Below are 16,828 nucleotides of genomic sequence, written 5' to 3' on the forward strand. Positions count from 1 at the left end.
ATGACAGAAAGCAAAGCCAGAGATAAAACTTGACTGTTGCTTTTTGCTTAAAAAAGAAAAAAAATTGTGATTCCACACACATCTACGTTCTTTGACCTTATTCAAACAAAGTCATTATCTCGGACAAATTTAATAGTTACATGATAGTCTGTCTGCTGTAGCACAGAGTATCAGTTACAACGGGGGTAAAGGTAGCATATCTCCAATCAGCAAGCAAGCCTTTCCTGGCTCTAACATTTGAGCATCTCCCCACAGAATCGATTAGCAGAAATCTTGGATTCTACTTACAGGATCACCCCCATAAAAGAAACCCAGACATTTATTCTGATGTATATACATTTGCCCTATGTGAAGTGTGTGCATGGCGAGTCCCTGTCAAAAGGTCACTCTGTGAGCATCAACTGTTTTGCGGGAATTGGTCCTACAAGGCTGGATGATTGTCAGTGATAGGTACTTGAGAGAAAGAATGAGAACAGACACGTGGCCACTGCCTGCCATCCTAAATCTACAGAGCTTTAGGCTGTCACTTGGAGAGGAGGCGGAGAGCTGCGGCGATTAGCGGTAGATGACTAGTGGCACCGGCTCAAAAAAAAGAGGGCCAGGAGGAGGGCTACTGGGAGCCTGGGAGGCGCAGGAAAAAAAATGTCCAGACTAAGCGAGAAGGCTGTTGGGAATCTGGTGGGCAAGCTCGATTGCTAGGCAGGACACTGGGACCAGGGAACTGTGGGGAAAGAGGCGGCCCGGCGGTGCCTGCGTGTGTCTTCGCGAGGCGAAGAGAATCCTACAGAACGCTGGGTCAAAGTGCCGCCTCCAAACCCGCGGGGCGCGGTGGGGAATGCGGCACGTTGGAGCGGGGTGGTCGCATTACTACCTAAGCCGACGGGCTGCTAGGCTGGTTGACAAGAGGCAACAATGCAGCAGGGCAACGGGACCCTGGGATGCGAGCTGGGGCCCCATCGGGAGAGATTCCACGCGAGAAGTGGGATAAACATCTCTCTGGGAGGGGAAGGAGGCTGAGGCCGCGGGGGAGCCCCAGTGGGAGTCGCGGAGGGCAACAGCCGGGCCCATCCCCCTGTCCTCTTCCCTCCCGCTCCTACCTGTTGCATGAGCCCTCCAGGCGCTCCTCCAGCCCCAGCGGATCCCACTCTCGCCCTCGGCCCCCAGGAGCCGCCGCGGCCCGGAGCTGAGCTCCGCCCCGGCCCGAGTCGCCGCCCTCCCCAAGCCTGCTGTGCTCTGAGCGCCCCCTTCCCGCCAGCGAGCGCAGCTGGGGCCTGAATTCAGCTCCTTCTTCGCTCGCCTTTTCCCACGCGGCCGATGACTCAGTCGGTGCTCCCCTTCCGAGGGTCAAGCCGTCGCTCAGGTAGTTAGTCCGTGGCCAGGGGAAAGCACTCTGCATGTGCTCAAAGGGTATTATTATGAGTTGTATTTCTGCCCCGACCTTCCTCCAAAGAGCTCACGGCGGTGTACCAATTTCTCCTCACACTCTGTCCTCACAACAACCCTGTGAGGTGGGTTAGGCTGAGAGATGGTGACTAGACTAGCCCAGTGTTAACTCAGTGAGCTTCATGACAGATTTGAACCTGGATCTCCTTGCTCACAGCCCAATACTAACCACAGGCTCACACAAGCTAAAGAGGTTTCCTGGTGTTGAGCCTAATTCCGGCCCTGGGGCTAAGCCCTGGCAAAATAAAACCCTGAACCCCTATCCTGGGAGCAGCTTGGACCTCCACTCCTTCTTTTAGCATCAGCCTTTTGGTATGGTGGAAAAGAACATCATCTCCGCTGAAATGAACTGAGAGATCAAAAGTTTTATTGCCCACGAAAAGGGGAATTTTGCTCCAGAAACTGTAACAAGAAACAGTGCTTTCCCCTCCCCCTTTAAAAAAAATCATTACGAATAAATTAACTCAACTTTATAATAACACTACTTTATGTACATGACTCTGGCTTGGATCTAAACACACTTAAGGGCCTGGACGTGGACTGTAGGATGCTTGGCTTCTTTCTTTGCACAACAAACTCCCATGCCATATCTCAAGCTACTTCTGAAAAGTTCCCTCCGTTTCAGAAATGATTTGCTGTATGAAATGGAGGGCAGTCCTGTTCAAGAGAGACACAAGTCCAATGGCCTGCTTGGGAATGTGGAACTGGCAGAGTGGTTCTTTGGACCCTAGTCTCGGGCTGCAGGAACTGGGTTTTGATGATGTGATAATGAAAAAGAGGGCAATGTAAAAATACTGTCTGAGAGGGAGATGGCTTACCTTGGGACTATGCCAAGTAATGGTGGCTGCAGAGGTGCACCTAGGTAATTTTGGAGCCTGGACCTAAAGGCCTTTGGAGACCACGCCCCCTACCCCCCACCACAAATTAAGCATCATCATGCTTGGCCGGGCAACCATGCCACCTGGGACAGACTAAAGAAGACTTGGGGGGGGGTAGGCCTGTGGAGGTCCTGGACTTCGGCCCGGAACTCCAGGGGTAAGAGTGCCTCTGAGTAGCTGCCACAGACACTGTAAATGCTTTCCATTGTTTTTAGGCACTTTGAAGTGCTTTTAGGGTCTTTTTAGTGCGCTTGGTCCATTTTTTATTGTTTGTTCTCTGCCATTGAGGCTATTCCCATGATCAACGGAAAGTGGGCCAAGGGAGCTTAGCCCACATTCCGTTGATTGTGGGAACCACCGGGTGAGCCCGGTGCTGCCAAGGTGGATAGCCCACCTAAAACACCCTCCCCTTTAAATGAGGTTAACAGAGCAAGCACTCCATTAACCTCATTTTGTTGCTCATGTGTCACTGCAGCACGTGGCAACACACGAGTAGACCCCCAAGCAGGAGGCTGCAAGCAGCCACCCAGCCTCAGGGGTCTCTCCAGGATGCCCCATGTGCTCTTGGGGGCCCGGGGGCTGGCCAGCCCCTAATCCCTGCCACCCCTGCCAGCTCTGTGACGGAGCCAGCAGTCATATGGGCAGCTGATCCAGCCACCCAGGGCTCTGGGCAGGATTGTCTGTGTGGAGAGCGGGGCTCATTGTCTCTGCTTTACTGATACGTTGTTTTAATAATGTTGCTGTTCTTTGTGGTTTATTGTAAAGCACCCTGATTTTTTTAAATATTAGAGATGCATGTATTTGTTATGCAAATAGGTTTTTGCAAATAAGTTTTACAGTTTTATAGGCGTTACTGATAAATCTGGATATAAACAAGAAGGAAAAACACTGAGAATCACGAAAGAAACAAAGTGATCGGTAGGAATCAACCATTTTCTAGATGAGCTATGTTTAATTAGTGTTTAAAATTCTCATAGGTAAAGCACCCTGATGTAAACTCCATTCTGATGAAGAGTGGTATGTAAATTTGTGAAATAAAGAAGTGCTTCATATTATGTGTCACCTGGCAGAACTCTGTGAAAACTGTAAAATTCCTGAACTGCTAAACGTGCCAGCTATGAGAAAGGGTATGATTGCAAGATGCAGAGTCTTGGCATTCAGGGCTGGGGTTACTCATAATGCCAGGTTTGTTACAGAACAGAGCCCCTGCTGTAGTCTGTGCAATTATCTGAGACAGATTGGTGGGGGGGGGAGTATCCTCCTTCTAAGGAGTCAGACCATTAAACATTTGGGTTCAGCTCTGTATCAGGTTTATCAGTATTTTTTTTCTTTTTAAACTCTGGTTCCGTTCCAGTTCAAACACTGACTTTAAAAAGTGGTTCAGTAACCCATTTTGACACTTCAAACCAGTTTAGATGCATTTCCTGCAGAATAATATCCAACTCTTTTGCTTGCAATGAGTTTCTATCATCTGAATACAATCACTAACTTGAGAAGAAAAAATAATATTTTAAAACTAATTCTGAATGTTTAAAACATTTTTACAAACAAAATACACACAACAGGATTTTTTAAAAAAGAAAATAAAACATTAAACATACAACTGCAAGGTAAGTGCCTGGTTCTGCTTTTGAGCAGATTGCCACTTTTTTGAGTTTAGGGCTTTGGTTTTGTTACAGGTTCAAAGCAATCAAGACATTTAGGTTTGGCTTCAGTTTTGGTTCCCCGAAAAAGCTCTCTTTGAACCAGGTTGGGGTTTAATTTCAGTTTGACTACCTCCTTCCTTTGCCGAGCTTCTTTAAGATTCCCCAGAGCTCAGAAGATGATGGCTGTTTAGTAGAACTTCTACAGGACCGTAGTGGTCATGTTGCTATTTATGGAAGATTTAAAAAGAAAAAAATGGAGTGGCCTCCAAGCAGTAGGTTTACAAGCTAGCACTCACTCAGATTCAGGATAAATCTATTCCATGTCGGCAGGGCTGGGGGGAGATGAGAGTGTGCAGCTGCCATATACTGAGTCATACTACTGCTTCATCTAGCTGAGTGTTTCCCACACTGAACAGCAGTGGCTCTCCAGGTACAGGGGCCTTTCTTAGCCCTATCTGGGGATGCCAGGGATTGAACCTGGAACTTCTGGGTACAAAGCATATGCTCTGCTAGTGAGCTATGGCTTTCCCCAAAGCAATGACAGAGGCATCAGACAAACACAAGTGGAAGGGGAACAAATGCCACCAGACATATATGACACAGGGACAGTGCTGTACACATTTCCTAATGCATGTACAGGCTACAGCACTGATGCCTCTCTGCTGACCTAGCACCTGGCTCCTCCCCTTCAGAAGCCATGTCCTCTTGCAGCCACTCCCATCTGAGTACTGCAGAGAAAGAGGAGAGATACCAGGACCGCCTAACCTGGAAGGACCAATATAATACTGTAACTAAGCCTAAGTATGGGTTCTTAGAATAATCACATACTCTTTCCCTGTTTTCCCCTGCCTCCACTGCTCTTCACTTCCTTTGTTGTCATCTCTCTTTTTAGACTGTGAACACACACATAACCCACCTGGGGCAGGAATCATCTTCTCATTCTGTATAAAATGTCTCACACACAAAAGGTGACATGCATATTTATGTAAAACACTGATGGCAAAACAGATGTTGCACTTTTGTTTTCCTCTGTTGAAATTACCTTCTTGTAGGAATCAAGAAGTTCTAACAAAAACTAATGGAGCCTCCTTTCTATTTCTTTTAACATGATGACTCTTAGCTAGGGTCCCCTCCCATGTACTGTCAGTTTAGCTTGTGTGGGACTATCAGCACATGGGTTACAAAGGGCTGTTACCTATACTTTGAGAGACCACCATCTTGAAACAACATGGTAGTTTGGGGGGGGGGGAATGATGTCAGGGGCCCTCTTATGTGCTGTGTATTTGGTTTTTATCCAGCTGTCCACTCATGGTCTACAAATAAGTGTTGTCAATATTTTGAATGGTTGCCATCTTGAAACAACATGACAGATCAGCCAAAAAACCAACAAACTAGTTCAGGCCGCAAGGACCCCCTTTCATGTGTTGTCAGTTTGATTTGCATCCAACTGTCCACACAAGAGCTACAAAGAGGTGTTGCTTATACTTGAGTGTCTGCCATCTTGAAACAGGAAGGTGGCTTGGGGAAAAAGACCGCTCTTCGGGCACCCTTAGGAACCTTTCCAATGTGCTGTGAATTTGGTTCAAACTATATATATATATATATATATATATATATATATATATATATATATATTAGAATGTAAATGCAAAAGTTGTTAGAAAGAGAGACATGGATACAGATATGGTGATCCCATTAGCCTTCTTCCCTTTGCAAAGTAGGCTTAAAATATCATGTATGAAACAGCCAAAATATTATTCCCATAAGATATAGCTCTGATTACCTCCACATTTCCCCTCCCACTATTGATGTATATATCCTCTCTCTCTCTCTCTGATTACCTCCACTATTACACACTGCTGAATTGTCCTGGAATGGGCTGCAAAGGCCTGTCCAATATATTTCATTCATTCATTCATTCAGTGGCGGGGGGCGGTGTGTGTGTACATTATCCAATTTGCAACTTTCACAGAATAAAAACAAAAACAATACACAGAATAAAACAAAACAATTTCAGAGAGTAAAACAATTAAACAGTTTAAAATTAGTTTTAATTAAAAGCCTGAGAAAGCAGGTGTATCTTAAGGGTCTTTTTAAAAGCAAGCAGAGATGGAGAAGCTCTTTGCAGGGGAGTACCAGTTGCAGGGGAGTAACAGCAGGAGAGAGGGCATGCCCTCAACTCCTGCCTGTAGGCTTCCAGCGGCATCTGGTGGGCCACTGTGTGAAGCAGGATGCTGGACTAGATGGGCCTTGGGCCTGATCCAGCAGGGCTGTTCTTATGTAAGCTCTTAATTTGATAGGGAGTGCATTCCAAAGCCCTGGCGCAGCCACAGAGAAGGCCTGGCCTTGAGTTGCACCAGATGAGCTGGCAGCAACCATAACCGGACATCCCCAGATAATCTTAATAGGCAGCAAGGTTCATGACAAAGGAGGTGCTTCCTTAAGTACCTTGGACCCAAGCCATTCAGGGCTTTATGGCCAGCACTTAGTATTTTGCTCGGAAACATATCCATTGACGCCATGGATAGTTATTGTTATGAAGTATTACCCATGTCTAGACAAGGGGGCTCCTGTCATACTACAAGTTCCCAATAGGTCATCATCATATATGGTGTGAACACATTACTTATCTCTTCCAGATGTATAACTGGGGTGGCTATATGAAAAAGAGGATGTTCTAGAGATACAACTTATTGTGGGAACAAATTGTGTTGTTTCTTTTACTAAGGACAGATCCAACACATTAGGTATGCAGTGAAGTACAGTGTGTGCCCATTGTGCTTTTCATTTCTTTGAAACTGTCAAAAGATAAATGTAGAACAAAGCAAAGAAAAAGATTATGACACCAAGGATCCTTTGCATCAGCATTCCCTGAGTTTCTGTTCACCCATTGCCAGAACTAACTGGCCTTCAGAGCCTACATAGAGCTCACAGTTGCTTAAAAGAACCCCCCACCTCCGAACCGGATCAAACGTCGGACTTTTGAACTGGTTCGGCGCTCCATAAAAGGAGCGCTGAATTGGTTTGTGCTCATCCCTATCTGGCAGGCAGGCAGGACTTAGGACTTTTAAATGGGCCCTTCTCTCATTTTGACTGGCTTTTAACTGAAAATTTTTAAGCCAGTTTTAGAACGCTCTATCCACTGCATTTGCTTTTGTTGACTCGTTGGTTCTCTTTTTCTTACTGTTCTAATTCTTTTTCTTAAATATTATATTTAATGCTAACTGCTTTGGGTAAATGTATTTATAGTAAAGTGGCGTAGAGGTGCTTTAAATAAATAAATACTGTAACTGTCCTAAGTGCGGTGTGTTCCAAAGGATTACTGATTAGACTTAGGTTGATTAGTAAAATGGTGTGCTTCCATATGTTTTCAGGAATATTTAACCTGGAAACTCTGAAGGATCAAGTGTCAATGGTTAGAATGCATCCCAAAGTTGGGATATAAATTACAAGCAAGATCATGAAAACCAAGGTCTCTTTGTGACCTTGGAGAAGTCATCTTCCAGTCTTAGTGCCACATCTATAAAATGGGAATAAGAAGGATCTGCATCATAACATTGTTTTGAGGCCAAACATAGTACAGACGCTAAGGCACTTTGCAAATCAGAAGTTGTACATAAATGATAGTGGTGTACAAATGGCAGCAGCAGTCAGGGTGCTTGATGTGTGAAATTGCTGAAATCAGGTGCCTCCTATCCAAGTTCCTCCACACTGTCCTCACTTCCAGAGGATGTGCAAGCTGGGGGCGTGGGGTGGGGTTCAGCCCTCCCCCAGGCTTCCAGGCAGTATTGGCAAGTGGGCGGGGCAGAAGGTTTCATTGCCTTCCCTTCCCCGCAGATGATCAATGGAGGGCGCTGGGTGCACGGATCAAACACCCAGACGATACTCCACTACCTCTGGCAGAGCAGAGGGCTGGGGGCTGGAATGCCTTGTTCCGACCCCCTGTGTGGTGTATTGTGGGTATCCCCTGGTGCCGGCTGGGAGCCCCGCAGTGTGCCAGCTGCCAGGGCTGGCAGATGATCCAAAAAAATGGGACTAAGGGAGCACTTGCTCGCTGAACCATGTTTAAGCTGCGGGCTCCACAGGCGGGTTTGCCACCGCAGTGGTGCCAGCAGCTGCTTGCCTCTGCTGCTTCTCACAAGCAGCCAAGAGCAGGCTTGGCTGCCTTAGCCTGCTCTTGGCTGCTTGGGTATCAATGAGGAAATCCATGGGGAAATCAAGGCTTGATGCTTTCCAAACCCCTCAGATGCTGTTGCCTGCTGAGCTGCTCCTGCTGAGAGATCCCCCTTCACCTCCATCCTCCCTTCCTCTCTCCCACATCAAGGAGAGCATAATGGATCAAGGAGAGCATAATGGATGCCAGGGCATTTGGTTTAAATGCCATGGTTGGGCTGCGTCAAGCTATTGAATGAAGGTTTTTGCTTTTTGTTTCCTTCCAGTGGTTGTCTATATAAAAGGCATAATCTCTCCCCTGGTCAGTTTCTCCCGAAAAGGTCTGACAGATGTTTCACTGAGATTGATGGCAGCGAGTGCTTCTTCCTTAACAGGAAACTTAACTACAGAGGGAGAGGCTTCAACGCTGGAAAGGGAAAGCCCGGATGCCAGCACAAGGATACTTGGAAGAGAGCCAGCACAAGGATACTTTGGCTCTTCGAGGGTTTAGAAATGGGCAAGGCTTTTTGTGTCATCTGTTGCTCGGCCATTGAAATGCATGCTCCTCTTCTGAAAGCCTCAAGAGACAAGGGTGCGTATGGAGCCTTTGTTCATACTGGGAAGAAAGCACTGGAAAGATTTCACAGCCATCAGCATGTTCATCTGTACCATTCCACTGTCCAAGCTATAGCTGCCATTAAAAGTGGGGTAAATTTACATGGCAGTTGTTCAGAAGGCAAACGTAAGAAACTGGAAAGGCATTGCTGACCAGTTATCATCTCTAAGCAGTTCACACAATCATAATTGATTGTGTGAATTAGGCTTCGCCTACCCTAATTCGGGAACTGTGCACGCTCCTGTTTGCCGATCGTCTGTCAGATAAAACCAAGGTCGGAGGCACCACCTGTGCTCATGAGCTCAGCAGCAGCTAAGTCAAAGGGCTTTTCCTCCTACCTCTTTCAACAGCTGGGTACAGCTGCTGCGTAGGAGGGAGTCCTCTGGCCCAGATGCTGCTGAGCATATAATCATGGACAGCACCTCCAAACTTAAGTTTAACTGACAGGCAGGCCACATTCGCATGTAACGCAAACCCGCAGTTAACTGGGGCAAAAGTTGAAACTCCGTTACGTCTGAATGTGTGTAAACGCGGTTTCGCAGCAAAAACAACCTGAGATTTTCCTCGCCAAACTCCAAATTGAACCTTTGGTTTGTAGTCAGTTTTGCCACCATAACCTTCATTTTTTTGGCCGCAGTGTCTGAACACGGATGGTGCCAGAACCATTGTTTCGTTCATTGTCTGGAACCGTAATCATAGCTATAGCGCTGCAGACCCACCCAGGATCTCGCCTGCTCCATGCCTGCGGTGTTTCTTGCTGCAGCAAAAGCACTCGCCCCACCCCACCCATCTCAAATCCAAGAAAGCAGTTGCCCGGCATCAGGGACACTGCCACGCCCCACCCCAGGCTTGTCAGCTTGTCAAATGGCCAAGTTACACAGGGGCATGCCCTCTTCCCACCCTTCCTCTCCTCTCCTGGCAGTCAGGAGAGAAAGGGGCCGAGATGGCAAGATGGGCACTATGTGCTTTGCCCTGCGAAAATGAAGCAAAAAAGATGTGTGTTCACAAGCACATGCACTTGAGGTGGCATTAGAGGGCTGGGATGGCAACACATGCCAGGGCAGCCATACCTGGGGTCGGGTCCCCCAACCAGGTATTCTTGAATGGCTGCAGTCTATTGCGGGGGCAGCCCTTTCCCCTTGGGGGTATGTGTGAATTCCCTAGGCTAGCACATCAAAAGGGATAGGCAGCCGGCTCAACCTAGCCAACACTGAGGGGAGATTCCTCCTCTCTTTTATTATTTATTTATTTATTTATTCATTCATTCATTCATTCCATTTTTATACCGCCCTTCCAAAGTGGCTCAGGGTGGTTTGCAATTAAAACAAAACCATTGAAACCAATAACAGTTAAAACAGAAAGATAAACAATTAAAAACATCAGTTAACAATTAAAACATCATAAAAAAAAACAATTAAAAAAACAACCAGAACAATTAAAACAATTAAAAATCCAGATTATACCACTGAAACAATTAAAACTAATTAAAAACCCTGGAAGGCCAGGCCAAACAGATAGGTTTGGCTGTGGGGACAGGTATCCCAGCCAAGCAGGTGTACTCTTCTTGTTTTGGCAACTGCAGCAAAGAAGCTGACAAAGCATGCCCTATGCCAGCCTGTCTGCCCATTTGAACATGTCCATCATTGATTTTACCTGGAACTGTGACACCACTCTCCTGGGGGTGCTGGAAATCGGGGGTCCCCTCTCCCACTATTTTGCTATTTCCTGCAATGGCAGATCTGCACATGGTGCAACACTGGTCCAAACCCGGGAAATTTGAATGAGAATAAAGATCTGTCCCCTGTCCCAGTGTTCCCACCTGGCTATGCCCAGACACATGGAGCTTCAGTCTCCTTTGGGTGTGAGAAAGGCTTCCTTGGAGAGGAGGGGGGGGTCCTACCATTTACCAGAGGGGGCTTTGTTGGGTTAGCTCAACTCATGAGTACACAGTCCAATGAAAGACTGAAGGTTTTGGTGAGCCTAAGGTCTTCCCCAGTAGACTGGCTCTCTCATTATAGTGCTAGTCCCACCATGGGAACAGGAGTGTGGTTTGGCCTCCATGGAGTGCTTTGCCAGAGTGAGCCATCGGAAGCACATCCTTGATCTCAGCAGGCCAGACCCCAGGATCCTTTGCCCTGTCTCATATAAATATCCCCTCCTAGGAAGTCATAATGTTCCCTTCCCTTTCCTGAGTAACAGGAAATAGTGCCCCCCTCAAGATCTCCCCCATCAGAAATTGTGCTTGTGCAAGACAGTTTTGTTTTGGGGCTATTAGAAGGGGCGGTGGTGCAACCACTATGAGAAGAAGGGCTTGCATGGCATGACATTTAAAGGGATTTAAATGCCCTTTCTGTGCCGAGTGTGTGCGGACCATTCTGAAAAGGCATGATTGTGCTTGGCATGCCCCTTTGAAGATCACAGCCAATGGCTGCCACCCTGGAGATGTGCTGGCAACATGAGCGCTACAAAGCTTGCTGAGATGTAGCCTCAGTGGACCAAACAGAGGGAGGAGCTCCCCTGCCCTGAAAATGGAGGTTGCCAGACTGTGGTTGGACAAACATCTGCAATGTGATTCACGGTCTGAAAAATTAACTGTGGGTCCGGCAATGTCCAATTTCATGTTACATGCAAATGTGACCCCAATGAGCAAATGGGAACATAGACAGCAGCTCCTGAATTAGGATAGGAGGCATCTCCTAATTATTATCACGTGAATGACCCTCTTCTCTATCATGGCAGAGCATGGCCATACTGAGGAGGAGACAACTCAGGGGTGGAGCCACCATTAGGTGGATGGGTTCAAAGAATCCGGGCCGCGCCTTGCACCCCAGACATGCCCCCGCATCTGATATCAGATGTGGGGGGCGTGGCTAAGCATTCCCTGCTTCTGATGTCAGATGCAGGGGGTGAGGCTAGTGGGGCCGTGCTAGAGGCAGAACTCAGGCCACTGCCGCTGGCCTCCCTCCTCTCCTGAGCCCACCCTAAATCAGCTCTTGCTGCTGTGTGCTCTCAATGTTCTACGGCTGAAGTAATGGACGAATCATACAAACCTCAAGTGGGTTTCACCTGCTATCATGAAGGAGATCCTTGAGACCATAGTTCACAAAGTCCTGCAGATGTTAGTGAGACTGAAGCAGCTGTGTGCTACAGCGGAACTGTGATATCACCACAAAGGAACAGATTTGTTTGCTTCTGCATTCCTACAGAGGACATGCTGAGGAAGAATTCTTTTTTAGCTTTTATGAAACAAATGCCACCACAGTTAAAGCTCCTTTTCTCATTGTGAAATACGTATCCTGCTGCTTTAAACTTCCTCTTAATAGATGCTGTAGTCAATACTATGGCAGAGCACCAGCTATTGCTGGATGGCTCTGGGCTGCAGGAGAGGAGCCATGGGCACTGTATGTTATTATTATTATTTATTTATTCAATTTCTATACCGCCCTTCCAAAAATGGCTCAGGGCAGTTTACACAGAGGAATAATAAATAAATTAGATGGCTCCCTGTCCCCAAAGGGCTCACAATCTAGAAAGAAACGTAAGACAGACACCAGCAACAGTCACTGGAGGTACCGTGCTGGGGGTGGATAGGGCCAGTTACTCTCCTCCTGATAAATAAAGAGAATCACCACATTAAAAGGTGCCTCTTTGCCAAGTTAGCAGGGGTTTTTTGGCCTTTTCCCTATAATCCAAGACTGTGCTGAATGTTTTTTTTTTTTAACCAGACTTGTCCTACCTACACCTACTCTGGCCATTCTGCTATGCAAAGACCCTTCTGTTTGGAGGGCTATCCTTGGGCTACAGGGAAGGGAGAAGAGCTGGTCTCGTGGTAGCAAGCATGACTTGTCCCCTTAGCTAAGCAGGATCCACCCTGGTTGCATATGAATGGGAGACTAGAAGTGTGAGCACTGTAAGATATTCCCCTAGGTGGATGGAGCCACTCTGGGAAGGAAGAGCAGAAGATCCCAAGTTCCCTCCCTGGCTTCTCCAAGATAGGGCTGAGAGAGTTTCCTGCCTGCAACCTTGGAGAAGCCACTGCCAGTCTGTGAAGACAATACTGAGCTAGATAGACCAATGGTCTGACTCAGTATATGGCAGCTTCCTGTGTTCCTGTGTGTGTGTGAAGTTACCCATACTGGCACACCTGAACATCTCCTTTGAGTGTTTTGTGGGGCTCAGGGTGCTCTCAGGCACCCAGCCTGCCTGGAAACAGCTGGTGGTGGCAGCGAAAACCCTTTTGGAGGAATCTCTGGGTGCAAAGGCTTGGAAACTAAAGCTTTGAGCACCCAGACCTCTGTTTACAGTTGGCACAGGTAGACATTTTCTGAGTGAAGTAGCTGAACATATCACCTTCGTGAGGACTTCACCAAAATGCCTTGTCTCTAGTTTAAACTCTTTTCAACAGGAAAAGCCCATATAATTCACTTGGACACATTTTCCCCACAAGGTGGACTCTTAGAGCAGGTTCCTTACAGTCAGTTGCTTTTAATTCTGGGGAGTTAGGTGGGTTCCCTGAAGATGTGTCATCAGAAGGGAAAGAGGAGATCCCAGGGGGAAAGCAGGGGGAAAGGTAACCAACAGCTCCATCAAACATAACTTTTTTGCTTCTGCCAAGGAAAGGCAAGTGCAGAACAGAACAACTTCAAACAGTTCTGATCGAACCACAACTACAGCAAAAGACTTCTATTCAGAAAGACTCACCCTTCCTAGGTATGGAAAACCTCCATAGCAAATTGATGCTGGGTCTGAATCTACTGGTTTGAATCTCCTAAATAATTGTACAGGAAAATCATTTATGGAATCATCCATAGCAGCAGTTTATATAATTGCTTTTCTTCAGGTGTGCCCCAGCTCATGAGCAAAGCTAAAAAGTGCCATAGGAGACATGTAGGGGCTACAGGAGATAGCTTCCATATATAATCTGTTGCCACCAGCAATGAACCTGCTGCAGGAGGAAGCTTATATAGCCAGGTCAGGGTCACGCCCTTTCCCGCAAACTGACCCAGCTCCTGAGTAGTACTGCTGTCAATCCTCCTCTGGAGTAGTCACATCTGGGGTAGCTTCATTTTATATCGGCCGGGGGTGTGGTGGTTCTGGAGCCCAACTGCACCTCTGCATATAGGAGTTTGCCGGGGACTTCCCTGGGAAGTTAAGGAGGTGGAGATTATTTTCAAAGGCTGAGGCCTGTGAGGTTTTGGATATGTGGTTTTCCTTAGGTAAGGATTTGTGGACAGAGCCATGGTTTGGGAGAAAGGTGGGGGAAGTGGGGTCTGGGTCACTATGGAGGGGCCCCCCTGATGCTGTTTTCCCAGTAAGAGGAGTGGAAGTAGTCTCAAACTCGGGGGTGACCTGAGGGGGTTCTACAAGGGAGACTTCTCATCGGAGGATAGCTAATCTTTGTTTCAGCTTGTCCTTTGCTGAGTCTGGGTTGGTCTGAGTATGAGTTCCTGGCAATTGCAGACTTCGGTTCCTGCTCAAAACTAGTTAGGGTTCCCCCTATTCTTTTTCTTCATGCATGTAATGTATATTATAGCAATATAGAGTATTAACTTACCTGAATATTTTTAAAAGCCCACACCTTTTACCAGGTTTGGTTCCTCACTCCAGAAAACTGAAAAATCTTCATTTCTGCTCTCTTGAGCCAATATAGCACAATTGGCACCTGCTAGTCAGAATCCTAGAGGGAGTGTTACAAGGGGGTTTGTTGTGTTTTCTTTCTGTGGTGTGTTGTTGTTTTTTAATGAAAGCTGCTAGAAAATCTTTATTTTCTAAATAAATGCTAGAAATCTTTAAAAAGTTCATTCACAAGAATAAACAAGAAAATATCCAGTTAAAACTTTCCCCATGATCATGCTCTCGAGTGGCCAGAAGAGGGCAACATGAACTTTCTCATTCTGCTACTGTTGAAGAGTAGAACTCCTACTATTGAGGAGTATCCTCCTAAGGACAGGCTTGCCTGTCAGTTTTGGAAAGCGAAAGCATTGGAGCAGTTATTTTACTGATTGAAGGACATATACAAGCATGCATGGTAGAAAAAGGCCATTACTGGAAACCTAGGCACTGAATGTGTGGAGCAGAGACTGATGAGGACTTTCCTCACTACCTTCTTTCATCCCATTCTCATGAAAATGTCAGGGAAAGAGTACTCGGGCCATTATGAAATAGTCTCCAACTATTTCATCAACCCAACAACCCCCATACAAAAAACCCCCCATAACCTTGTATTAAATTACAGAAAGAAATGAAAAATATAGCATTATATTTTGGCTGCTGAAATGGCAGATATCAGTACCTAAGAAGAAATGTGGCCTGTTGCTAGAAGGAGAACCTATAGGATAGTGAGTTTGCTTCAAGCATGACATTTTAAATTGTTTTAAACAGTTATCATTATTCTGAAGGTTTTATATTGTTGTTGTTATATTACTACTGACTTTGACATGTTGATGTTATTGTAGTATTATGGTGTAGTATGGCATAAACAATGAATGAATTCTGCCTTTCTTCTTACAAACAGGGCAAAGAAGAAAATGCTGCCTGGAAAATAGGAGAGAAATAGCTCTCTCAAAGCTACTTTGCTCGGACAGGTGCTTTAAAAAAATTGATTATTCAGGATGATGGGATCTTAGTGAAATGCTAAGCAAGATAGCCTTTCACAAAGGAACTGAAGAAAAAGAGACCTATTCGAATGATCAGACAAGCACAGAAAAATGTGGTGGTCAGTGCAGGCTTGTCACCCACTACATGACATGAGCCCCGTTTTGTGGTTTCCAAGATAGCTGGGCTTTTGTGAAGCCCACTCTAACCACTATTTAAATGTTATGTTTCCATGACGTATATGCATACCAGCAAGTCCAATGCTGTTTCAGCTGCCAGTGTGGCCCCTTCCTCTGTGCTGCAAGTGGGCTAGCTAGCATTTTTTGTTTTTAAATAAGCAGATGTACATTTTATTTGTTTATATATTCATCCTTCCTTAAAACAAAAAACAAACATTCTGAAAACAAAAGCAAAAGTGCTCTGTGTTTTGGGAGAGGAAAAGTAGTGGTATCTGTATGGATAATAGCCATTCAGCACAAACAGCTTTTCCCCATTCAAACTACCCTGAACAATTCCAGGGATGGGTTTATTCAGAACTCTCTCCAAAGAGGAAATGGTCTGTCTAGACTGAAAGTGGTTAGGGTGCTTCCAACCTGCACCACAGTTCTACAAATGTTATAACCTATCTATACTTCAGATGTAGGAACTCATGGCCCATCATTCAGCTTAAGCAATTCCAATGGCTAATATGCTTCTCAAGCTAGTCCTAAACATATTTGCTTGGAAGTTGATCAATAGAACTTACTCATCATTTGCTGGTCAATGACCGAATAAACTTATAACTAACTTACTCATCAATATGTATGCTTAGGACTGCCACTCCAGTGCATTGTACAGGAAATGGAAGGCTCAAGGGTGGGGACCAGGAGGTGCCCTACTAGGGACTTCAACAGTTAGCTGCCATTATAGCTTAAGACAATAAAAGATGTCCAGGGAGCACTTTTTGTTAATCACTATTTTGGAAAGCCTGGCACAAAGTACAAAACAAGCAAGAGTAGGGAGTGGCCTCTAGGTAACATCCAAACTGAGCAAAAGAGTAAGAACATAATCTCCATCCATTAATAGGATGATATACTGCACAACGTTATACATGCAGTGGAATGTAATATTCATGCAGTTTCTCAAAAGCACTGTTGTGCAAGTGCAAAATTGTGCAAATGGAGTAGTCTGACAGTGTGGCCATTATATATAATGGCTGCACTGTCAAGCAACTCTGTTTTTATTGTGTTTGCACTTTTGCAACAGCACTCTTGTGCAACTGCACAGACATTACATTCCACAGTGTGAGTAGTGTTGTGCAGCATGTTTGCCATATATACTAAGGTGTCGCGGGATTTCCCATATGGAGAAATCTATATGTGCACCCAAAGTCATAACTGTAGGGTACGTTGTGGGATTTGCATGTGCACATGCACAGACAGGCACACTGGCACACAGCCAGGCATTTTCTACCTCTTCTAAAGTACACAGTACCCATGTTAACACAGGCTGCAGGTGAC

General features: G+C 45.9%; 1 protein-coding gene and 1 long non-coding RNA gene across 2 annotated transcripts in view; one reads left to right on the top strand and one right to left on the bottom strand.

The window, feature by feature from the left end:
* Positions 1 to 1,204, bottom strand: part of DNMBP (dynamin binding protein) — a 65,540-nt gene extending 64,336 nt beyond the window's left edge. Inside the window, exon 1 of the mRNA XM_053309799.1 lies at positions 1,098 to 1,204. The gene's annotated coding sequence lies outside the window, so the exon portion shown is untranslated. The remainder of the gene's footprint in view (positions 1 to 1,097) is intronic.
* Positions 752 to 16,487, top strand: LOC128350922 (uncharacterized). Its single transcript, XR_008319510.1, has 4 exons — positions 752 to 1,360; positions 8,515 to 8,711; positions 13,351 to 13,445; positions 15,250 to 16,487. It is a non-coding gene; the product is annotated as an uncharacterized LOC128350922 (long non-coding RNA).
* Positions 16,488 to 16,828: the final 341 nt, after the last annotated feature.

Source organism: Hemicordylus capensis, chromosome 3, assembly GCF_027244095.1.
Source record: "Hemicordylus capensis ecotype Gifberg chromosome 3, rHemCap1.1.pri, whole genome shotgun sequence".
In the NCBI taxonomy this organism is placed as follows: Eukaryota; Metazoa; Chordata; class Lepidosauria; order Squamata; family Cordylidae; genus Hemicordylus; species Hemicordylus capensis.